Consider the following 26,166-nt stretch of genomic DNA (forward strand, 5'->3'; position numbering starts at 1 on the left):
CTCCTGCCTTTCTGTTCAAAGGCTTTCACGTATGAACTTAGGGGAGTAACAACCTCACTCCCCCGAGTTCATATGCTCATGTGCTCTATCACAGAGCTTCAGGATGTTTGATATTCCTGGTGGGTGTTATGGACGAAATGTTGTTACTCCCCAAAGTTCACATGTTAAAGCCTAATCCCCAGTTTGACTGTATTTGGAGAAGGGGCCTTCAAACAAGTATTTAGGTTAAATGAGATTGTAACGGCAAAGCCCTGATCTAACAGGATTAGTGTCCCAACAAGAGACACAAGAGAGCTCCCCCTCTATCCACCATGTGAGGACACAGCCAGAAGGTGGCCGTTTGCAACCCAAATGGAGAGCCCTCACCAGGTACCCACCCTGCTGACACTTTGATCTCGGACTTCTGGCCTCCAGAACATGAGGAAATTAATTCCTGTTGTTTAGGCCTCCCAGTCTGTTGAGTTTTTGTTATGGCAGCCCAGGTAGGCTAACATGGTGAGGAGCTGGGTGATATTTACTTTAAACATGGTGCCCCATGCTCTGCACTGGTAATGCACAGGGGTTGTCTTATGCAAAGTGGTTTACATGGGACATTTTGTTTGATCCTCAGAGCATGCCTGTGGGGTAGGGTTTATTATTATCATCCCCTTTCACAGATAAGACTACTGAGGTGAGTGGAAGGTAACCTGGGCAGTGAGTGGCCGTTCAGGTCACCCGCATTCTCCCATGTTGTGTGTGGGTTTTCATCTGAGCATCCTCATGGGAGCCCTTGTTTCCCTGAGATGGCAGCTGTGCTGGTCTCCTGGGCCTGGCTGATGCCCTGCTCACAGAGCCAATGCCAGATGTGCCCATAGATTATGAACGAAAGGAGCAAGGTGTGCAGGGCTGGGGTGCTGGCCACCTCCTCTGGGATGCACCATCATCATTGGCTGCTCCCTGTGTCTGCGACCTTGAGCAACTGTGTGGTCTCTCTGCACAAGACAGGATACCAAGGAGTCCCCCCCATCAACCCCAACCCTGCAGCAAGTGCTTCCGGTTACCAAATCCAACTCAAAATCCACACGATGTGGCACATCCTGCATTAGATGCCAAAATCCCAGCAACACATAACAGCTTCTGTTCCCAGGAAACCACAACTGTCTACAGGAGAGCCCAGCCAGGTGAGCCCAGGTGTGAGGCACTCAAAAGGCAGCCATAAAGCAGTCCACAGGCAGGTGTAATTTGGGGGCTGATGGGCCCTGCAGTCTGACCGGGTTCTCAGGAATCATGAATTCTCACAGGACAGGGCTTCTCACCTTTGCTGCCCTCCCCCAGCCATTACCACCTGGCGAAGGGTGCAGAGAGGTGCCCCTCAGGGTCCTGGGTGTGGCAGCTCTGGGATGGGGACACGACTCCTGCCCTGCTCCAGTCAGTGCCCCCAGGCCCTGCGGGAGGACCGAGGGGTCTGAGGCTCTGTCAATCTTTGGTCAGTGCCAGCCCTGGGACCCCTTTGGCCAGCTGCCACCTCAGGATGCTACGTTCACTCCTTAGGAAATTAGTTCCTAATTCATTCTGCTGTAGGGCTAGTGTCACACTGCATTTATTTACATAGCTGCAAGATGAGGAGATAAATGAAAATAATGAATATCCATTAAACAAGATTCATAATGAAGCACACCTCAGTCCTCCTGGGCTCTGCTCTCCCTTGAGGCGCAGCTCCTGCCCAGGGAGGGTGGTTTCATGGCTTCTGTCTGCAGCAAACAAACACTCTGTGCACAGTGGGGAGTTCTGAAAGTGCTGACCCCCACTGAGGCAGCCCAGAGACCTGCAAGAAGAACCTTGTGCAGGGTCCTGCTCGGGGCCCAGGCTCCGGCTGACTCTGCCCATCGGGTCTTAAAGCCCCATGCATCACAGGGGAGTGGTCAGAGGCCTGGGGGAAGCCTGGCTTCTGGGGGCTGGCCAGTTTGTCCCTGTTTGACCCAGGCCCAGGGTTGGGTCACTGTGGATGGGGCTGTGGGTTTTCAGGAAGATTTTGGTGGAGGGTGGAGCAAGCTTCCCATGGCTCTCTTCCCTAGCATAAGCAGTGGTCCTGAGGCCAGGACTGGGGAGCAAGGGGCCGGTCTCCAGCAGGACCCTGAGTTGGGCCCTGTCCATCCAGCCCAGCCACCCCCTGGTGCCCAACTGGTAGGTGCACGGGGCTCAGGGCCACATGGGACTCTGGGTGTGTGCAAGGACAGAGCTCTTTGTTCTCCTTGGTCTGGGCAGTCTGGGCATAGACACCAATGGCAGGGAGGGGTCTGAGGAAGAGAAAATCACTGTGTCCAGCACAGTCCATGCTCATCATTTGCAACAGCTGTTCTGAAGTGGCTGCAGACACTGAGTGGGTGAATGCTGAACTCCCAGGGGGCATGGACTGGAGGTTCCTTAGAGCCTCTGGTCACATTTGCATCAATAAATCAGCACATGGCCTGGTTTTGCATGCTTCTGCTGTAGACACCTTATTGGAAAATACGTTGTTGAATCATGAACACTGCACTCGGGGACAACAGCTCTGGACCAGGCCTGAGCGAGGTGTACCCAAGACACCGTGAACAGCATGGGCTGGGGCACTGAGTGCTGCATTGATGTGGCTACTCAAGTATTATCCATTCATTTATTTATCCACCCATCTATCCATCCATCTATCCATCCATCCATCCATCCATCCATCCATCCATCCATCCACTCATCTGTTCATCCATCCATCCATGCATCCAACCATCCATCCATCCATCCATCATCCATTGATCCATCCATCCACCCATCTGTCCATCCATCCATCTGTCCATCCGTCCATCCTTCCTTCCATCCATTTGTTCATCCGTCCATCCATCCATCCATCTATCCATCCATTCATTCATTTGTCCATCCATTCATCTACACACCCACTCATCCATCCATCCATCCATCCATCTATCCGTCCATCCATCTACACATCCATCCATCCATCCATCCATCCATCCATCCATCTACACACCCGCCCATCCATCCATCCATCCATCCATCCATCCATCCATCCATCCACTCTTCTATCCATTTATCTATCCATCCATCCATCCATCCATCCATCCATCCATCCATCCACTCTTCCATCCATTTACCCATCCATCCATCCATCCATCCATCCATCCATCCATCCATCCATTTAATGCCATTGGCCCAGTCATGTGCCAGGCCACAGTGATGGTGGAGAGTGAGGAGAGAGAGCCCCTGTTTCTGGGGCCTCGCAGCCCAGGGGAGATGGACTCCCAGTGATGCTGTGTAACCAAAAGTGAGGACACAGCTTGACATGAAAGAGACCTTCACACAAAGTAACTTGGCTTGGGCTGGCAGCTGAGTCATGCCTTCCTGGGCTATGTCCACTGCCCCCACAACCGATGGAGACCTAAACCCAGTGGATGGGGAACTAGCAGCTGTGTAGCTACAGTTTCCTTCTTCCCTGGGGAGAGATGACTTCGATGTGAATTATAAATGGACAGGTCAGTGGAGTCTGACTCGGAGCTACTGTGTTTTAAACACAGAGCTTTTTGTTCATTTCCAAAGTGCCCAGGGTCTGCTCACCCCATAAAGACAAAGGAAAATAAGCTCCTTTGCCTTCCAAAAATGGCTCCACCATATTCATTACGTGATTAATTTAATGCTCTGATTTACAGTTGTCTACAAATTGCAAATTGCTTTAAAATACATCCTAAATTGAAAATGCATTTAAAATATGAATTCATTATCATGGATCAGGGCAACATCCCCACCTCCACTTAACAAGCAGAGCCGGCCTCCTGATGGTGGGTTTGCTGGCTAATGTGAGTACAGACCTGATGTCAGCTACAGTGGCCCTGACTTCCAGGCTCATCTCTGCGTCTTCCATGAAGAATTGAAAGGTTTTTACGTGTGATTGTCGAGAGATGGGTGGCATTCATTACTTTTTACTTAATTTTTTTCTAAATATGGAATGTGAGGTGCGGATCACTTTTAAATTATATTCTTACATGATAAACCAGCAGCCCAGAAATACGTGGAGGCGATCTAATTGAGTGGAGATGAAAGCGTGATCGCAGAAGTGATGACCAGCAGGCAGCTATTTTGGGCCCGACGCGGGAGCGGCTGAAATGGAGGGCTCCGTTTCACAGAGAGCCTCCCCCCATTATCATCTTTGTAAAAAATGGGCTAATTTGGGGACGGAGTCCGTGACCATTACACTGTGGACATCAATGTGGCTGTCAGTGCCCTGGCCTGGCTGGATGGGGAGTTTCTATTTCTGTCCTCCTGCCCACCTCCAGCATATGGTGTGACAGACAGCTCTCCTGGTGACTGGAAACCTAGGGGCACAGGGACCCCGACTTGGACAGAGCTAGCGTCGTGTGAAGCTCAGTGATCTCCGGGGAAGGGGCTGGTGTCGTGTGAAGCTCAGTAACCTCCGTAACCTCCGGGGCGGGGGCGGGGGGATGGAGTCGCGAGAAGCTCAGTGACTTCCTGGGAAGGGGCCGGCACCACCCAAGCATTATGCTTCAATGTGATGAAGTCCAAGGAGGAAACAGAAAGAAAAAGTCACATTTCTCTCACAAAACCAGGCCTTTCAGGGCCTCCATCACCTAAAAGAAAAGGGAAGAATTGCGACCGTTACAGAAAAGAAAGTTCCCACACCATAAAAACGCATTTCCTTTAATTAGTCCATAGTGGTTTTGGCCAAGAAAACCCCCAAACAAACAAACAAACAAAACACACAAAATCCCTTCTGCCTGGAACTCTCTGCATTTTCACCGGAATTTCTCCTGGACAACACAGTATCCCGTTGTCTGAAGTTAAGAGTGTAAGAATTCTCAATCCGTAAGCTACAGAATGACATCAGCTGGAAGGAATGTTGTAGGAAAGTGAACAACACGGGGAGACGATGGAACGTAATGACATTGATCTTTAAGCTAAATCTTCCGGTGTTGTTAGTCCTATCAGTGCCACCTGCACAGGGCTGAACGCGGAGCTGCTAAGTAGAAATGAATAAAACAGGGTGTCATGGCCGGGAGACATCACGGCAGCCCGGGGCGGCCAGTGTGCCCAGGACGCTCTGCACTTGCCCTGTTGAAGAACCACAGCTCCCACTGGCACTGTCTCCCCCTGGGCTTGCTGTGACAGCAGAGGGAGGGCTGAGCCTCCACCATTCCTGTTTTCTGTGGAGATGCGAGGCTGGGCCCGGGGGCTGGGGTGCCATGAAGGGGCCACACCTTCAGGTCAGTGTCCCAGGTTGGGTCCCTCCTGGGTGGTTTGGCCACCCAAGGACGCTGCTCACATGGGTCCTATCAATTCCTCAAGCTTTCCTGAGCCCCTTCCGAGTTCAGGCCCTTGGGGGCAGAGACAGACCAGTGGGCTGGGACTCTCACAAGCAGCTCCTGCCCATGCTGAAGGCGAGATAGGCTCAAAATGACACTGAAGCTCCTGGACTTGCCCCCTAGAGCTCCCTGCTTTATCTCGGTTTCCCAAGCTGATGAGAATCTCATCCTCTGCACTGCTGTGCAGGGGAAGGGAGTGTTGTGGACTCCAAGCTCCTGGTGCCAGCGGCTCATGGCGGCCCCAAGAGGCCAGCTGTGCTCTGGACCAGGCTTATCTCTCTCCACCATCTCCAGGGAGCTGGGGGAGGCAGCAAAGCTGTCTGTGTCCGAGACATTAAGGCACATATCTGTGTGAAATGTGCACAGGCACACATGTGAGTGGAGATTTATTACAGGAAATAGGCTCCTGCTGCGATGGAGGCAGGCAGCAGAAACCCGGGAAGAGCTGGTGCTTCGTTTCCAGTCTGAAGGCCGGAGAACAGCAGGGTCCCAGGCTGGAGGTCTCCCCACGCTGGGCAGGGCCATCGGCCATACTCAGTTCCCCAGTTCAAATGTTAACTCCATCCACAGACAGCCTCGCAGTAATGCCCAGAATCGCACTTAACCAGATGCCTGGGCACCCTGTGGCCCAGTCCAGTGGACACGTGAAAGGAACCATCACAGCCTGTAGCCCAGGGACCCTGGAGGGTGCAGGTGGGCCCTGAATGTTCTTTTCTCTGCATTTCTTTGGCGTGTTTTTCTGCATTGTCTTCAGGGGTCTCTCAGGGAGGTCCCTCGCTGAACATGAGCCTTCAAAAGCAGAGAGCGCCTTCCCGAGTTGGTGGAAGAAGGTGAAGTCAGAATCTCACAGCACGAGAGGGACCTGACTCACCACCACGGGCTTTGGGGAGGGAGGGGACCCTGTGGCCAGGAATCCCAGCTGCCTCCAAGGGCAGAGCATGGCCTGGGGCCGACAGCCACCAGGAAAACGGGACCCGAGACCCACGGCTGCCAGGACCTGTGTCCGCCACACCCCGAGTGAGCATGGAGCGGTTTCCTGCAGACCAAGGGCTCAGCCCGGCCCACACTGGGATTGGGGTTTGTGAGGCTGTAAGTTGAGAACCCAGCTGGGCCTGCCCGATTGCTGCCCTGCAGACTGTGAGATAAGGTGTGAGTGTCTCTCAGCTGCTGCATCTCCGGATGCTGATCTACAGCAAGGAGGGCAAGGTCAGGGCTGGCCTGTACTCCCCCACCCCTCACAGACAAAATGAGGTTTCCAGAGTCCCCTGGCAGCACCACAGCCCCCTGAGCCTCATCATTCCCACCCGTGGTCCCCGGTGGTACCTCCTCATCCCCCTGTTGCAGCCTCAGTCCCCCAGCCTGGAAATGGGGCTGAAAAAGGCTCCGGGCACCTTCCCACGCTGTCTCGCCTCACGGCGCACAGTCAAGCTGACCAGTGATTGCATTTTAAGGAATGCGTGGTGTTTCCCATTAGCCATTTTTGAACCCCGTGCGTGGCTCAGAACGCGGGTGATTCATCACAGGCCTGGGAGTTGCTCTGGGAGTCAAGGGAGCCGGGGCGTTCGGAGCGGTGGGGAGTTGGACGGTGCTCGGAGGCGCAGGCGTGGCAGGCAGCCTCTGTTGCTGTGATTCATGGATGGGCTCTGTCCGGCTAAGGGGCGAAGGCGCCAGGCCCTGGTGTTCGGGCATGGAAACTGTTCCTCTCCTGGAGCCTTGTGTCAACTTCCAGGGTCCACAGCACCAGAAGCTGCCCAACTCCCAAGCTGCTAATGTCACCTCCCCCTTTGTTGCCTGCCCCCAGGCACACCCTATGGGGACTGGAGTGTGATCTTCTTACGGAAGGGAGAACTGGGCACTTGAAGCTCTGCAGTGGGCTTTGGCACGAACTGTGGTCTGGTGCCTGGATGGTTCTTAGGCCTCTCTGAGGGACACTTGGTCTGGCCCCATGGCTGGGTCTCCATGTCGTCTCCCCAGAAAGCCTGGCCACTCCTTGGTGGCAGGAACGTCCTGTTCTCCTTTGTGTGCCTTTTTCCGGGAGCCAAAACCAGAAAGCGTCTGAAGAGCGTGGCCTGGGCTGCAACACCCTGAGAAGCACCTTCAGCTCCTCCACGTCCCATTTAGTGGAGCCTCAGTTTCCTCAACTGGGAGACGTGAGGGACAGTTCTCCTGACTCTCCTGGCCTTCAGGGGACCACTCCGGGACTCAGGGGCCTCCTGTGAGGCACACAGAAATGTGTCCCCTGGTGGGAGGATGGGCCAGGACCTTCCTAGAACCCACAGCCGGAAGGCTGAGCCGAGCAGCTCCCAGGCACCTGCCATGTAGGAAGTGAATTTGAGTCTTGTGTGGGCATAAGCTCCCTATGGCTGTTACCCATTTGAAGGTGACAATCCCCCTTTCTGATAAAATGATGCTTAGAGGCCTCCAGGGCCCACACCCTCTTCAGTTTCAGGAAGTCCAGGCCAGTTACACAGAGTTCTGACATTTGGGTCTCTAAGAAAAATATCCTCAAAAACTAGCCTCGAGTCGGAGCACAGTCCCAACGCAGCTACGAGCTCCACTTACGGTCTTTGGGCTCCTTGGTGAGGTGCCAGGGGCTCCAAGACCAGGTCAGGAAAACGGTGGGGGCTGCTGGACTGTGGGGGCCCTGGAACCCCCTCCACACTGCAGTCAATCCCTTCCCCTGAGGCTGTTAAGAATACGGCTGCACCTTGCTGCCTCCTCCCTCAGAAATGTCTCCATGGAGGGCAGGAGGCCGGCTGGTGAAGAGGACAGAGCAGGCGGATTCCAGAAGCAGTGAGGATGGTTGTAGGGAGGGAGGGAGGGGGGGGAGGGTAGGGAGGGGAGAGAAGAAGGGAGGGAGGGAGGGAGAGAGGGAGGTGGGGAGGAAGGGAGAAAGGGAGGAAAGGGGAGGGAGGGAGAGAGGGAGAGAGGGAGGGAGGGGAGAGGGAGGGAGGGAGAGAGGAAGGGAGGGAGAGAGGGAGAGAGGGAGGTGGGGAGGGAGGGAGAGTATCTGAAACTCAGGCACAAGACTTTAGAATGAACACTAAGGATACAGTGCCCGGTCTCCCCCAGGGAGCCTGCATTCACCAATGTGGACTAAGACACTTCATTCATTGATTCATTGATTCATTGATTCATTCAACAAATACTGTTTCCCACATTCTCCGAACTGACGGACGTTGGTGTGTGAAAATCTTCTTTGTGCATCAGCATAATTGCCACTCCTACAAAATGGACGGAGCTAAGTGGCCCCTCCCCTGGCATGAAACTGTCCTGGTTACTGTTAGTGTCAAGGACCAGTAGTCGACTGCCACACACATTCACACACAAGCTGACTTGTTCCTCACAGCGTCTTCTCCTTGCAGTTTACAAAGTAGAAGAGCCAGCCTGGGAGGCGCCCTGTGAACGCCTGACAGGGCCGGCCCCACTAGTCCCAGCGGGGAGGAGGGGCACAGACACATTTGCCCAGTGTTCCTGGCTCTCTCCCTTAACTTTAGAAATTCCCAAAAATGTTCCTAAAACCTATCAGATAAAAATATACCTGCCTCGCTTTTTGTGCAGGGATGCCGGCCGGAATCTCTGCTGGGCCCTGTGCAGGGAGGCTGGCTGGAATCTCTGCTGGGCCCTGTGGTGACCGCCTTTCGGGGTCTCAGCTGTGGCCCCTGACTATCCCACAAGACAGCCCACAGCTGCTTTGGAGGGGTCCTGGGAGCACCCGTGAGCCCTGAGATTTGGGAAACTGGAAATCTCTAGGGGATGGGATGTGGCCCCAGTGATCATGGAGTTGGGAAGCCAGGTACGCCCTCACGAAAGCACGAGCTGGACCCAGTTCTAAGCCTGAAGCCAAGTCCCACAGACAGACTCAATGGACAGAGATGGCGTGGACCCTGAACCCTGTGTCCTGGGGTCCGGAGAGGCAAATGGTGAGGGCAGGTAGGAACCGAGGATTGGAGGCTGGGGAGCACGAGAGGAAAAGAAGACAGCAGAGGTCCCAGGGCCAGGTGGCTGCAGGAGCACCCACACCTGGATTTCTTCCTTCTACCCAGGTAGCAGCACTCGCTGTGTGCCCTGTGAGTGGGTGTCGGGCCACAGACCTCCTGGTCTCCCAGTCAGGGCTCTGTGAATGCATTGATCTTAAAATTACTCAGGAAATAATCGCATGCGTATTATGGAGTGAATTGTTCTCCCTAAGTTCCTGGGTTGATGTCCTGACCTCCAGCGCCCCAGAATGGAGCTGTATTTGGAGACAGGATCTTTAAAGAGGAAATTAAATTAAAATGAGATCCTTGGGGTGGGCTCTGCTTCCATCTGACTAGTGTCCATATAGGAAGAGGAGATGAGGATGCAGATACACACAGAAGGACTCCCACATGAGGACACAGAGAGAATACCACCTACAAGCTGAGGAGAGCAGTCTTAGAAGGAACCGACACCTGGACCTTGGACTCCCAGCCCCCAGCACTGTGAGGAAATAAGTGTCTGTTCTTGAAGCCTGCTGTCTGCAGTGCATTGTTGTGGCAGCTGAGAAAAGACAATGTGTAAACACCACCTTGGAGTCAGCCAATAAAAGGGACATTGTGAGGATGTCACGTGGCTCCCCTTCCTGCTGTCCCTGGAGACTCCACCCACCTGCCCTCCTCAAGGGGCCAGGACCTGCTTTATTCTCACTAGTCTCCGATTTGAAGGGTCCCCATGCTGGACGAAGCTCCCCCTGCTCTGGGGAAGGCCCAGGTGCCCCTGCAGATGTGCAGATGGTGTGGTCCTGGGGCCCTGCGTGCAGCTCCGTGGCCTATCTGCGGGGAGGATGGGATCCCGTCACCCAGAAAGTCGAGTCCACATACAGAGGCAGTAAGCAGGAGCACAGAGTCAACGATGAAGCCAAACCCGAAGCCTGCACAGCTCCTGGTGGGTTTGAAAGAGGGGATTGGAAGGCTGGTATCAATGTAGGAGAGAAAGGAGAAGCACATCTGCACGCCCAGCCTCCCCCGCGGGGCCGCCTCCTGCGAGCCAGCAATACCTCCCGGTAGGAGGCAGGCACCCCAGGGGAAGATGCTGCCGCACCTGCCTTCTTTCAAGGTAAACTGGTGAGACCTGTGAGGGGCCTGGGAAAGGGGAGCCCGGGGAGCCGGGTTCCAGGTCAGAAGGTAAGATAGACAGAAAGACCCTTGACAGGATGGCTAACCAACCACTCCCCAAAGCTTGTGGGGGTGAGGAGGATGCAGCTTTGAATTTAGGAGAAAAATACAAAAGCCCAAAAAAGAACACAGGCTATCAAATGGGCAAAAAAAGCACAAATACATGAATTCATATATCATTGGGTTCTACTTAAAATATGACCGCAGGCTGAGATGAGGGGGAAAAAATTAAGCGTATGCACAGAACTGTGCGATTTCCTGGTGACCTGCCACTGTTGATCCTTCGGGCATGAGATTTCCATGCCTTTCATCAGACACTCCTACATTTTCATATGCACAGTCCTATAGCTGCCTCATTCACTCTTTTCTTCCCATTAAAACCCATGCTTGGCTGGTTCTTCAGATAAGGTCTAATAAAAACAATATCTTAGTTTAACAGCTAATGAGCAGCAGGCATCAAAATCTGCTGGGCTCTCCTCTTCTCAGACACCGACTGGATATTTAATCAGAGAAGCATACAGATGATTTTGTCTTGGTCATACCGTCATAAGAACGCAGAGAACCTAGTCTGTAACGGTTTAAAATGCATGCAGGTATTCAGAATTTGCACTCACTTTTCAGTGCTCATCAGCAGAGCATTGCCAAGTCTTGGAGAAGAGTCACAGGAGGGCTTTCTAGGGCCCATCTTTGGGTGTAGCTGGCTCTGACCTGCAGTGCCTGGGGTGAAGAGGTCCTCTTGGGCTGGGCAGTGTCAGCCTCTGCTGGCCTTGGGCTGCTGGGCCACCTCTCTGTGACTTGGGCATCAGAAGGAAGTCCAAGGCCTGGAGCATCCTAGGACGCCACCCTGGGCCCCAGGGAGGAGCCTAAGGTATGGGCTGTTTGCCACCCAGCTGGTCCCAGCCTCCTTGCTGCCTGCTCCCCAGGCCTGAGGGAGGGAACAGGGCAGAGAAACTGAGAGTCCTCTGACCCCACTCAGACAGGTACGTAAGTAAGACAAACCAAGCACCTGTGCTCTGGTGCGGGAGGAAGCGCAGCAGACTGCCTCTCCTGGTTCTTCACAGTGAGCGAGGCCACTTCACAGCCTCAAGGACGGTCAACTCCAGTTGTCTCCGGGCCTCTTCCCCCAAGAGAAGAAACTTGGGAGTCATGCCACTCAATCTGGGGAGTGGCTATTTTGGGGTCCTGTGGGTACTCGAGCCTACGTTTTACACGAAGAACCTTGTAAATGGAAGCAACCCCTCCAGAAGGGTCAGCAGGTGAGCTGCCTGAGTGGCCGGGACTCCATGTCCCATCCTCATGGTGGGGACATCATTTGCTTCCACCTTACCCAATAGGGCCTTGGGCAGCACTAAAGAAACAGGCTGGATGGCGTGTAGTGAATGAGGGCAACCAGGGAACAGCAAATGAGTGGGTGGCACGTGGGGTCACAGATAGGCACGCAGAGTCCAGTAAGCAAACCCGTCAATGGATCCCCATTTCTGCCAAGAGCAGGAGGCAGAACATTCTTGTCTGTTACGACTTTCAAAGTCAGACACTTTGGCCAAAGCTGGCCTCCCACTGCGTGTCCCTGGGGATCCCTGTCAGCCCCTCACCAGCCATGAGCAGGCCCCCAGCGGTGCTCGCTGTGTGGGCCACGCAGCCTGGAGCAGCTGCCACTCCTGGCATTTTTCTCACTGTGCCCTTGCTCATTTCTCATCACCCGATCGATCACTCAACACCCAACATTGCAAAGCATTACACTTTCCAGATAGCCGAAGCAGGTGCCGAGATCGGGAACAGGGCTGGGCTCCCTCGGGGAGCAGTCTGTGCAAACAAGGTGACCCCGTGTCTCCATCCCCCACCTCCCTTTGCTCAGAGGAGCTTTAAAAATCACCCTCCTCCCCACTAGGAAGCCTACAGAGGTCCCAAGAGCTACACTTCTGTTAACCCCTCAACAGACCTGTGGCCTGGGTGTTCCAGGCCACGTCAGAGGCCACCTGTAAACGAGAAACCATGAAATCCAGTGTCCGGGGAGCGGGGTCTCTGTGCCTCACTGGTAATAGCTCCTAAGTGCAGTAATGCTTAATGGAGAGACGTTGTTTACTGACAATGTACCTAGTTGGAATATAGAAAGAAATGGAGATCTTGCTGTAGTATCATTTTATTCCACTTGGGTTCATATTAATAAATGATAAGCAATAATAGTATATGAGGAAAAATGGAAACCTAATGGTCTAGGGTGGGATGACTGTGGCACACACCGTCTGCACAGCACACCGAGGCCAGCGTGGTGCTGATTTTGCATTTTATAAATTGGATGACGGGAGCGGCTGAGCATTCAAACAGCCACGGGAACCTCCTTCTGTCTTTAGCTTTATCTATGGGCTGTGTGTTAGCCCCGTGCCTGGTACCTAATAAACACCCTGGCAATACCAGCTTTCGGGATTGTGAGGGACACCAGCACCAGACAGTGTTGGGCACCAGGCTGCAGCCACTGGGACAGCTTTTCTCAACAGGGCCGCCACCAAAGGTCTGCTGGAGAGTTGGTCATTCATTCCAATTCACACCCGCGCCGTCTGCTCCCCGCACCTCCTGCCCCAGCCTGTGCCCCCAGCATAGCATCTGCACCCAGGAATGGGAAGCAGCCGGCCCCTCCCGGAAACCTTCCCAGGAGGAGCAGGAAGCAGGATCCCTCCCACGCTGGACTCTTGGCCAGGACAACCTTCTCCTCATTGGCTCACCCCTGTGCTCGGCGCCGCTGCCAGAGCGTGGTGGGTAATGAGTTCCCGGAGCGGCTGAGCCCTGAAGATCAGTTGCTCGTTAGAGAGAGACAATTAACCACTCTCTGACTTAAACATTGTTTCACCTTTTATTTAACGTGATTTTAAATAAATTACTTGCACTCACATTAGCAGGCATGCGATGCCAGGGCTTCCCTGTATAAGCAGAGCAAGCCATGTTCCGGGACCTGAGGCTGCAGGGCATCTCTCCCCAGCAAGCGCAGGGCTGGAGCATGAGGTAGGACCTGAGGGACTTCTCTTCCTCCAAGTCCAAATGTGACTTTGGAAAGGCTTATAAAAAATGGAGAAATAAAGCCCTGTTGAGTTTCTGCATAGAGAAAGCCACAGAAGGGCCCTAGTGGGCCTACATCACTCTGTCCCCAACCTTCTGCCTGCAGAGCCATGATTCCAGAGGAGAAATGAAGCAATGCTGGTTTTCTTGGGGCCCAGACCCCTCTGTGCCTCCCACGACCGACTGCAAAATTTTATCTGCAGAAACAGTGGATGTTGGATCTGAGAGGGGACTGGGAATCTGCACTGGGCTGCCTAGAGAGTGTGGCCAAGCCAATCTCAGGCCCCTGCAATTTTTCCACCACGCACACTGTTCCCATGCTACCCACGCCACCTGCCACTGGGGACTGTTCCACTCCCAGCCTAGACCCTACACTGGGGCCTGGCTTTGTTCCCTTCTTGTTGAACACCTGTCCAAGAGAAACTTGGCCCTGGGCTTCAGCAGAGGTCTCATGTTTGGTGATGGATTTACAAGGCTTTCTGTAGACAAAAAGGTGATGAGCCTATGCATTGTGATAAACACACCTCCTCAGGTCTTGGTTCTTAGCAAATAAAACCATCATTCACAGAATCAGATTTGTTCATCTAAAAACGTGTGGGTGACACCCAGGAGCCCCTGTAAGGATCTGTGTGGTGCCCTTGGGTTCTAAGAGAGGGGAGGGTGAAAGGAGCTATTCACAGCCTCTTTCGATTCCCAGGTGACAAATGCCCAACAGAATGGCGTGGCTGGGTGCTCTGTGGACCCAGAGGACAAAGCCAGTCTCTGAGTGATGTGTGTGGAGGAAGAGAGCACTGGAGGGGCTTCAGGGCTGGCCCTTAGCAAGAGCACCTCAGCCTTGCAGAGAAAGGTGTCCAGCAGAGAGTGAGGCATGCTCTTGGGTTCCCTCCCAATCCAGAGCACCCTACTCTCCTCCGGGATGAGGCAGAGGAAAGGGCGAGTCTCCACCTCCTGATTAAATATTCACAGCTCAAAGGAGACAGAGGAAGAGCCAGGCCATATTAAATGAGGGATGCAGGCAGGTCGAGGAAGGAGGCCAGGAGACCCTGGCAGGGACGGAGGGTGGGGCTACAAGAGTAAATACAGCTCTGCTGGTGGCCGCAGCATCCTCAAGGCAATCCCACAGCTTTTTATTTATAAAATATATAATTGCATGTGTCTAAATTTTATATAATTCATTAAAGCAAGGGTGGTAAGTGCTTTCCTATAATTAAAATGCAGAGGAGCCCATTCTCGGATTTGAGGCCATGAATAAAAGTGACACTTTGCCAATTGCACCTTGCTGGGTCACCGTTTAGCCGCAGCCACGGACACCTCGCAGGTAATTGATTGCTCCTCTCTGGGGAAAAACAAATACAGAATGAGCTGATTCTATTGCTACTTATGATGCTTAGCTTTAGCATGGAAATTGGGCCTTCAAATGAAACAACAAGTTAACCCGTGAGCAGCGAAAATAGCAGTATTTTTTTAGAAGGTACGAGGAGAGGACTCAGCCAAGATTTTCCGAGAGCCAACTCCTGGCCTCTGGGCAGGACAGAGGCAGATTCCCATCCTAGGACCCTCCTTCACCTCCTGCTAGGAAGACAGGGATTCCCGTTCATCTCAGGAGCTGTCCAAGGCCAGGGTGCTGAAGCGGTGAATGTAATGGGCCAGGGCTGCCTTCTGCCTAGAGCTCCTTCCTGGAATCCTGCCCTGGCTTCCCCGAGGTGGAGCATTGCTGCACCACTTTGACCACCCCTCACTCTCACTGGACACCCCCACCCTGCCATCCTGTGGCCCACAGGGTCAGAGGTCACGCCTTGGTCCTCCTTGGAGACCTGAGTGGGCAGGAGGACGCCAGGTTCTAGGAAAGGTGGCCCAAGGTCCATGCATTGTCCCTTCCACTGTGACTGTCTGGCTTGCTGGCACCCTGGCCCTTTCTCACCCTAGCATTGTGAGTGCTGGGACGCAGCTATAGGCTTCCAGAAAGCTCTTTGGGCCAACTCTTGCCTGGGCTGAGGGTGTCCTCTTCTTGCCCCATCCAGCTTTCCAAGGTGTCTTGCCAGGATAGGGGACCTATACCAGAACCTGGATAAGAGGGTCCTATGTCCTTGCTCCCGTGGCCCTGAGGCCTCACTCACACATCCATCCTCCTCACTCAAACATGCTACTCTCTTAACTTCTCCTATTGCATGCCAGGTGCTGCCTGGCTTTTGAACAAAGCAACGAACAGGAAGGGATGAGGTCACCAAACTGAGAATGTCATCAGAAGGTAGGAAGTTCTGCTGAGAAAGTAAAGCAGGGTCTTCTTCCGGACCAGTGATCGGGGAAGGCAGTGGGCAACTGAGTGGAGGCCTAAGGGAGAAGGGGGAAGGAGGTCAGGGCAAGGCACAGATGCTCAGATGCAGGGAAGAGCCACAGCAGAGCTTGCCTGGAGCATTCTGCAAAGAGGTTAGTGTGTATGGCACGGGGAGGGCAGGGGAGAAGATACCAGAGAGCTGCGTTCTGTGCGTGTGAGCAGCAGAAAACGTAGCGTCCTGGAGAGTTGTGCACAGCCTGCGTCTTTTCCACCAACTGAGATGAGAGCCTCTGGAGGTTCAGAGCCAAGGACTAGGCTTAAATGACAGCTGTAGGTGTTGAGTTGAGAGCAGGCAGCAGGTGCCTGGCGAGGGAACAGGGGGCTCTGTTAGGAGGCAAGTTCATGGGTCCAGGAAGAGACAATGGTGCCCTGGTCAGGGTGGTTGTGAGAGGGGTGTTGGGAAGTGATTGGATTCCAGATGTGTGTCTCAGGCAGAGCCAAGTAGGGTTGGCTGCTGGATCAAGTGTGAGGGTGGGAGAATGACAGAGGCCTGAAGGGGACTCCAGGTCTTCTTGCCTAAGAGCCTGGAAGGATGGAGCTTTCAGCACAGACGTCAGTTAGATCTGATGGGGCAGCTTGATGGCAGATAGGCATGCAGGTATTTACTTTTCAACATGTTAATCTGAAGAGGCCTTTGTGTTGTGTGGGCAGAGATGTCAAATATGCCCTGTAGTAAACCATTGGGATTTGAGGGAATGGCTGAGGCTGGAGCTATACATTTGGGGTTTATCAGTATACAGACAGCATCTCAAGCTGTGAGATGGGTTGGGTTTCCAAGGGCAGGGCTGGGGGTGGTCAGAAGGTGCTGACTCCTGCTCACACCACCAGCAAGCACATAACCCAGGACCGAGAGTGAGGTTTTCTGACCCCTGATCCCAAAGCCTTTGGTAGGTCTTGTCATTCCACTGCCATTGTATATGTAGAGATGTGCCCAGACCACCTGCCCCAGAGACCTTTGGGTAACTTATCAATATGCAGATACCTGAGCTGATTGAATCAGGTCATAGAGACAATAAGCCTGGGGATCTGAATTTAAAATAAAATCTCCCCATTCCCTGGCCCTTGTCCAAGCTGAATACTATGCAAATAGAGTTTGAGAATTGATCCTCCATGAGGCAGGGCAGCTCGTTGCAGAAGCCACACTAGGCCTGCAGGTCCTGGGAGCCCCTCCCATTCAGAGGATCTGAATGGCCACCCTTTCTACTGAGGTTAGCAGTCTCTCCAGTCTGGTCAGAAGGCTTCTCTCTCACCATGTTCACTGCCTTAGCCAGCTTCTCAGAATCCTCCAGGGGAGTTCAGAGGCAGTTAGACCATCTTATCCCAAACTCATTGAGTTCTGTACATTAATTATGTACAGCTTTTTGTACGTCAAAAAATAGCAAATAAATAAAGATTGTCCTATCACATGAGTGGACGAATGGAGACTTTCTTTCTTTCTCTTTTTTTTTTTTTTTTTTTTGAGATGGAGTCTCGCTCTGTCGCCCAGGCTGGAGTGCAGTGGTTCGATCTCAGCTCACTGCAAGCTCCGCCTCCCGTGTTCATGCCATTCTCCTGCCTCAGCCTCCCCAGCAGCTGGGACTACAGGTAGCACACCACCACGCCAGGCTAATTTTTGTATTTTTAGTAGAGATGGGGTTTCACTGTGTTGGCCAGGATGGTCTCAATCTCCTGACCTTGTGATCCGCTTGCCTCGGCCTCCCAAAGTGCTGGGATTACATGCGTGAGAAATGGAGACTTTCTAAGTAGGATAAGAGGGAAATGAAGCATGAGGACCAAGGGCCTGGCCTTCCCTCAAACCATGGAGAAAGTGCTCACTGCAAGGACAGTGTCAGCTTCCAGCCTGCCAGCTTCTCTTCCTGGGAGTCACCCAGTTCTCGGTTGATGCAGAGGAAACATCTCTTTTCAGATGATGCATTTTTTTCAATGCCAAGGGTGGACCTGTGCCCAGAAAACATTCTCCAGATTGCAACTACAATCCTGAAATTTCAGCCTTAGATTCACGCCTTTGATAACTGCTCTACTTCTGTGTTAGAGAATGGATATGCGCCAAGTCTTCACTGCCTATCATTTCACTCCATGCCCATAAATTTATCCAAATAAAAGAGAAATAAAGGGAATATCCTCCAGGGGAGAAAAGTATTAATTTTAATAATCTATTTTTAAAAACAGCAGCTCTATTGATATAAAACTCACATACCAGACAATTCACCCTCTTTAACTACACAATTCAAAGATTTTTAGTGTATTCACATAGATATGCAACCAATACCACAATCAATTTTATAACATTTTTGTCACCCCAAAAGAAACCTTATACCCACTAGCAGTCACTACCCATTTTGCCTACCACCCCAACCCTAGGCAACCACAGCCCGACAATCTGCCTATTCTGGAAATTTCACATCATTTGAGTCATACAATGCCTGGTCTTGTGTAGCTGGCTTCCTTCACTCAGAACAGTATTTTCAAGATTGATGCATATTGTATCATGCATCAGTACTTCATTTATTCACAGCAAAATAATATTCACTACATTTTATTTACCTATTCATTAATGGATGGATGTTCAGGCTGTTTCCTCTTTGGGGCTATTATGAATAATCCCCCCATAAACGATAAACATTTGTGTCCCCTTTCATTTCTCCTGGTATACACGTAGGAGTGGAATTGCTGGTCACATTGTAATGCTATGTTTAACATTTTGAAGACTTTAAGGACTGTTTTCCAAAGTGGCTTCACCCTTTTACATCTCACCAACAGTGTCCGAGGGTTCCCATTTCTCTACATCCTCACCAAGAGGTATTAATATCAGTGTTTATTATGTCAGCCATCTGTGTGGGAATGATGCACTTGCTTATTCTGGCCTTAATTTGCATTTCTCTGGTGGCGAAAGATGTTGAGCATCGTCTCGTGTCACTGGACATTTGCACATCTTCTGTGAAGAAGTTTCTGTTCGAATCACTTGCCCATTTTTAATTTGTGTTGTCTTTTTTATTCTTGAGTTGCAAGGGTCCTTTTAATATTCTAGACACAAGTTCACTACTAGATATGTAACTTTTCAAAACTTATCTGCCAATCCCTGGCTCGCCTTTTTAATTCATGGAATGGCAATAAAATGCCATTTTGTGCTTCAAAAGACACTTTCTTGATGGTGTTTTCTGGAGCACAAAGGTTTGAAGTTTGAAGGTGTCAAATTCATCTACCCTTTTTTTGTTATTGCTTAGTATTTTGGTGTGTGACATCTGAGAAATGACTACCTAATCAAGGTCGTAACAATTTATGGCTGTTTCTTCTGAGAGTTTTATCTTGTTGTCTCTACGTTTAATTATTTGTTCCATTTTGAGTTAATTTTGTGTATCATGTGAGGTGGGAGTTCACATGAATTCTTTTGTACCATTTGTGGAAAAGACTCTGATTTCCCACATTGAATTGTCTTCGCATCAGCATCAAAATTCAATTGACCATGAATTTCTGGGTTTATTTCTGCATTTCCGATTTTATCTCGCTGATCTGGGTGTTTCTCCTTATGTCTGCACCACATTGTCTTGAATACTGTAGCTTTGTCACAAGTTTTGAAGTGGGGAACTGTGAGCCCCTAATTTTGCTCTTCTTTTTCAAGATTATCATGGCTATTTTAGATCCCTTGATTTTTCCACTTAAAGTTTAGGATCAGTTTATGAATTTCTGCAAAGAAGTCAGCTTGGCTTTTGTTAGGTATCACATTCAATCTATACCTCAATGTGGGGATTATTGCCATCTAACCAATTTTAAGTTTTAGTTCTTATCCATAAACATAGGAAAGCTTTACATTCATTTAGATCGTTTTAAATTTTTAAGCAATATTTTGTAGTTTTCAGAATATAAGTTTATATATCTTCTGTTAAATTTATTCCTAAATATGTATTCTTTTTGATGGTATTGCAAATGAAATTGTTTTTCTAAATTTCATTTTTTGATTGTTTATTATAAGAGTATAGAAATAGAGTTATTTTTTATATTGAGTGTGTTTCCCAGAACTTGCTGAATTTGTTACTTCTAATAGTTATTTTGTGGATTGCTTAGGAATTTTTGTATATGAGATCATGACATCTGCAAACTGAAGTAGTTTAATCTTCTTTTCCACTCTAGAGGTATTTTTTTATTTTTCTAGACTAAGTGCCCTGGGCGGGACCTCTAGTATATTAATAAAGAAGAAGGTGAGAGTGGACATCTTGGGTCTTGCTCCTGATCTTAGGTGGATAGCAACCAATCTTTCACCATTAAATATGATGTTAGCCATGGAGCTTTTTAATAGATGCATTTTATCAGACTGAAACTTTCTTCTATTCCTAGTTTGTTGTGACTTTCTTTCTTTTTGTTATGAGGTGATGTTGAGTTCTGTTATATGCTTTTTCTGTATATCTGGAAATTATCATGTGGTTTTGTTATTTGTTCTGTTGATAGGGTATAATAAATTAATTGATTTTTGGATGTTAAAGCAACCTTGCATTCCTGGGATAAGCCCAATTTTGCCACAGTATAGAATCCTGTTTCTATGTCACTGGACTTAACTTGCTCTTATTTTTTGAGGATTTTTGCATGTGTGTTCATGGAGAATGTGGGTCTGTGGTTGTATTTTCTTGTGATGCCTTTCTGGTTTGGGTAACAAGGCAATACAGGTCCTATGAAATGGCTTGGGAAATGACCCCTTGTCTTTGACTTTTGAGAAACTACGTGAATAATTCATACAAATTCTTTTCTAAGTATTTAGTAGAATTCATCGGTGAAGTCATCCGGGTCTGTGTATTTCTTTCTGTGTATTTTTTTCATTTTCTATAAAAATTTTTGTGGTAGTAAAATACATGTAACATAAATTTACCAGCTAATTAAGTGTACAGTTCAGTAGTGTTGAGAATACTCACCTTGTCATAAACGAATCTCCAGAACTCTTCATTTAGCAAAACTGAAACTCAATACCAATTAAACAATATTTTCCCATTCCCTCTATCCTCAGCCCCTGACATCCACCATTCTGCTTTCCATCTCTATGGATTTGACTCCTCTAAGTACTTCATATAAGCAGAATTATATAGAATTTGTTATTTTCTGACTGGCTGATTTCACTTAGCATCATGTCTTCAAGGTTCATCTATGTTGTAGCATATGTTAGCATTTCTTCCCTTTTTAAGGCTGAATAACACACCATTGTATGGATGGACAAAAACACTTTCATCCATCCATCCAACCATCCATGCATCCATCCATCCATCCAACCATCCATCCATGCATCCAACCATCCATCCATCCATGCATGCATGCATGGATGCATCCATCCATCCATTCATCCATCCATCCATCCATGCATCCATGCATCCATCCATCCATCCAACCATCCATCCATCCATCCATCCATGCATCCATCCATCCATCCATCCATCCATCCATCCATTCTTCCATGCATCCATCCATCCATCCATCCATCCATCCATCCATCCATCCATGCATCCATCCACCCATGCATCCATCCATGCATCCATCCACCCATGCATCCATCCATCCATCCATCCATCCATCCATCCATCCATCCATCCATGCATCCATCCATCCATCCATCCAACCATCCATCCATCCATCCATCCATCCATGCATCCATCCATCCATCCATCCATCCATCCATCCATCCATGCATCCATCCATCCATCCATCCATCCATCCATCCATCCATCCATCCATCCATGCATCCATCCATCCATCCATCCATCCATCCATCCATCCATCCATGCATCCATCCATCCACCCATGCATCCATCCATGCATCCATCCACCCATGCATCCATCCATCCATCCATCCATCCATCCATCCATCCATCCATGCATCCATCCATCCATCCATCCATCCATCCATCCATCCATCTATCCATCCATCCATGCATCCATCCATGCATCCATCCATCCATCCATCCATCCATGCATCCATCCATCCATCCATCCATCCATCCATCCATCCATCCATTCATCCATCCATCCATCCATCCATCCATGGAGACTTGGGTTGCTTCCACCTCTTGGCTATTGTGGAACAGGCTGCCATGAACATGAGTGTGCAAATATCTCTTCAAGATCCTGCTTTTAATTCTTTTGTGCATATACCCAAAAGTGGAATTGTTGGATCATATGGTAGCTTAATGTCTAATTTTTTGAGGAAGAGCCATACAGTTTTCCACAGCAGCTGCCTCATTTCATATTCCCACCAACAATGTACAAGGGTTTGAATTTCTCCACATCCTGGCCAACACTTTTCTTTCTAAGATTTTCTTTGTTTCTTTTGTATTCTATTGTTTTGTTTAATAGTAGCCATTCTAATTGGCATGAGGTGGTATATCATTGTTTCAATTTACATTTCTCTAATAATTAGAAACACTGGGCATCTTTTCAGGTGCTTGTTGGTTATTTGTATTTCTTTGGAGAAATATCTATTCAAGTCTTTTGCTCATTTTTAATTTGTTCCTTTTGTAGTTATTTTGTAGGAGTTTTAAAAATATATTTTCGATATTAACCACTTATCAGTTATTTGATTTGTAAATATTTTCTCCCTTTCTGTATGTTGCCTTGTCATTCTGTTGATTACATCCTTTGATGCATAGAAGTTTATAATTTTGATGTAGTCCCATATGTCTATTTTAACTTTTGTTTTCTGTGTCTGTGGTGTGATAATCAAGAAATCATTGCCAGACCTATTGTTATGAAGCTTTTCCCCTATGTTTTCTTCCAAGAGTTTTATAGTTTTAGGTCTTACATGACATACAATATGAAGCACGTTTTTATATGCTTATCTGCCATCTGTGTATCTTCTTTGGTGTGGTGCCTGTTAAGGTCTTTGGCATATTTTTTAACTGGCTTGTTTTCTTATTGTTGAGTTCAAGAGTTCTTTGTGTGTTTTTAATAACAGTTCGTTATCAGGTATGTCTTTTGCAAATATTTTCTCACACTCTGTTTAAGAGTTCTTTGTGTATTTTTAATAACAGTTCTTTATCAGGTATGTCTTTTGCAAATATTTTCTCGCAGTCTGTGTCTTGTCTTGAAATTGTCTTTTGCAGAAAATAAGTTCTTCATTTTAACAAAATCCAATTAATTCATTCTTTCATGGATCATGCCTTTGGTGTTTCATCTAAAAACACATCCATCATACCTGAGATCATCTAGATTTTTCTCTTATGTTATAGCCTAAGAGTTTTATACTTTTGCAGCTTACGTTTAGGTCTGTGATCTATTTTGAGTTAGTTTTTATGATGAGTGTAAGGTGTGTGTTTAGATTCACGTTTTTTGCATGTGGACTTCCAGTTATTTCAGAACCATTTGTTGAAAGGGTTATCTTTACTCCATCGCGTTGTCTTTGTTTGTTTGTCAAAGATCAACTGGCTACATTTGTATGGATCTGTTTCTGGGCTCTCTATTCTGTTCCATTGATCTACTTGCCAATGGGTTTATTGCAGTAGACAATCAGATATGCAGTAAAGACATATTTGATAAAGGGTTGTTATTAAAAATATACAGACTATGGGTGTATTTCTCACCAGTATCACACTGTCTTGATTATTGTAGCATTACAGTCTTAAAGCTGGGTAGTAATACTCCTTCAACTTTGTTCTTCTCTTTCAATATTATGTAGGCTTCTCCGAGTCTTTTGCCTCTCCATATGAACTTTAGAATCAATTTTTAAATCTCCACAAAATAAGTTTCTGGGATTTTGATTTGAATTATGTTGAATCTAGAGATTAAATTGGGAAGAACTGACATTTTGAAAATATTGAGTCATCCTGGCCATGAACATGGAGTATTTTTCCCTTTATTTAGTTCTTCTTTGATTTCTTTCAACAGAGCTGTAGATCTTGTACATATTTTGTTGGACTTATATCTAAGTATTTCACTTTTTAAGGTGCTAGTGTAAATGTTATTTTGTTTTTAATTTCAAATTTCACTTGTTCATTGCTAGCATTTGGGAAAGCAATTTACTTTTGCCTATTAACCTTATATCCTTTAATCTTGCTATAGTTAATTAGTTATATTAGTTCCAGGAGTTTGTTATTGTTGTTGTTTCTTATTTTAATTTAGTTCAAGAAATTAAAAAAATTTTTTTGAGATTTCTTTTTGACTCATGTATTATTTTAATGTCTTGTTTAATCTCCATATATTTTGTGATTTTCCAGTTATCTTTCTGTTATTTATTTCTAGTTTAATTCCACTGTGGCCTAATGACACTGTATGATTTATATGATTTTTAATTTGTTAGGGTGTGTTTTATGGCTCAGAATGTGCTTTGTTTTCATGAATGTTCCCTATGAGTTGGGAAGAATGTGTATTCTTAATTATGTTCTTGCTGATGTTCTGTCTGCTGGATCTGCCCATTTCTGATAGAAGGGGCGCCGAAGTCTTCAACTATGAGAGTGAATTCATCTGTTTCTCTTTGCAGTTATATCAGCTTTTGCCTCATATTTTGACACTGTGTTTTTGGGTGCATATCTGTTAAAGATTGCCATGTCTCCTGGGAGAATTGGCCACTTTGTCATTATGTAATTCTCTTCTTTATCCCTGATGACTTTCCTTGCTTTGAAATCTGCTTTGTTTGAAATTAATATAGCTACTTTTGCTTTATTTGGATTAGCGTTAGCATGACATAGTTTCCATCCATTTACTTTTTAATCCATATTTTTTAATATTTAAAGTTGGCTTCTTGTAGATTACATATATTTGTGTCTTATTTTTTGATCCACTGTGACTATCTCCATCTTTTAATTGGTGCATTTAAACTATCGACTTTCAAAGTGATTATTGATATAGGTAGATTAATATCTACCATATTGGCACCTGTTTTCTATATCTTGCACTTGCTTTTGTTTCTATTTTTGTCTTTCACTCTTTGTTCTGCCTTTTGTAGTTATAGCTGATAATTTTATATGATTGTTTTCTCACCTTTCTTAGCATGTCAGTAACTCCCCCTTTTAAACCTTTTAAAGTGATTGTCATAGAGTTTGCAATATACATTTATAACGAATCCAATCCTACTTTCAAAGAACATTATACCACTTCACAGGTAGTGTGATAAAAGATTCCTTGTTCCTCCCTTGCATTCATTCCATTATACCTGTCATTCATTTCACTTACATATAGGCACATGTAAGTGTATACATGCATGCATATAGCTTATGTGTACATGCATACATATGTAGACACACATAAGATATATAATAAGCATACTTAATTGAAGACCTTGCTGCTGTTACATACACATAAGATATATCATAGCATACTTAATTGAAGATCTTGCTGCTATTATTTGCCACAAACTATTATCTTCCAGATCAGTTAAAAACAAGAAAAATAAGTTTTTACTTTATGTTAACTTATTCTTTATTCATGACTCATCTTTTCTGTGTGATCTGAGTCTCTGCCTTCTCTTTAAAGAACTTTTGTAACATCTTTTACTAGGCAGATTGACTGATAATAAATTATCTCCATTTTTTATTGTTTTGATTTATTTCTCCTTCACCTTTGAAAGATAATTTTGGCTGGGCATGGTGGCTCACGCCTGTAATCCAAGCGCTTTGGGAGGCTGAGGTGGGCAGGTCACTTGAGGTCCGGAGTTTGAGACCAGCCCGGCCAACATGGTGAAACCCTGTGTCTACTAAAAATACAAAAATTAGCCAGGTGTGGTGGTGGGTGCTTGTAATCCCAACTATTCAGGAAGCTGAGGCATGAAAATCACTTGAACCCAGGAGGCAGAAGTTACAGTAAGCTGAGATTGTGCCACTGTACTCCGGCCTGTGCAACAGAGTGAAACTGTCTCAAAAAGAAAAAAAAAGATAATTTTGCAGGGTACAGAATTGCAGGTTGGTGGTCTTTTTCCCTTAGCACTAAATATTTTACCTTACTCTCCTCTCGCTTGTTTTATTTCTGCTTAAAAAGTCAGATGTAATTCTTATATTTGTTGGTTTATAGGTATGGTCTTTCTCCTCATCTCTCCCTGGCTTCATTCTGGATTTTTTAAAAAAAGTTCAAATTTCTGTTGTTGGAAAATGCATAGATTTTTCATTATTATTATTATTTTGCATTTATCCTACTTGGTCATCTCTGAAATTCCTAGAACTGAGGCTTTCTGTCTGGTATTAATTTGTGGGACATTTCCAGTCATTATTGTTTCAAGTATTTTCTTTCTCTTTTTCTTCTTTCTTTCTCTTTTTCTTTTCTTTCTTTCTTTCTTTCTTTCTTTCTTTCTTCTTTCTTTCTTTCTTTCTTTCTTTCTTTCTTTCTTTCTTTCTTTCTTTTCTCT

Source organism: Nomascus leucogenys, chromosome 7b (genome assembly GCF_006542625.1).
Source record: "Nomascus leucogenys isolate Asia chromosome 7b, Asia_NLE_v1, whole genome shotgun sequence".
Lineage (NCBI taxonomy): Eukaryota > Metazoa > Chordata > Mammalia > Primates > Hylobatidae > Nomascus > Nomascus leucogenys.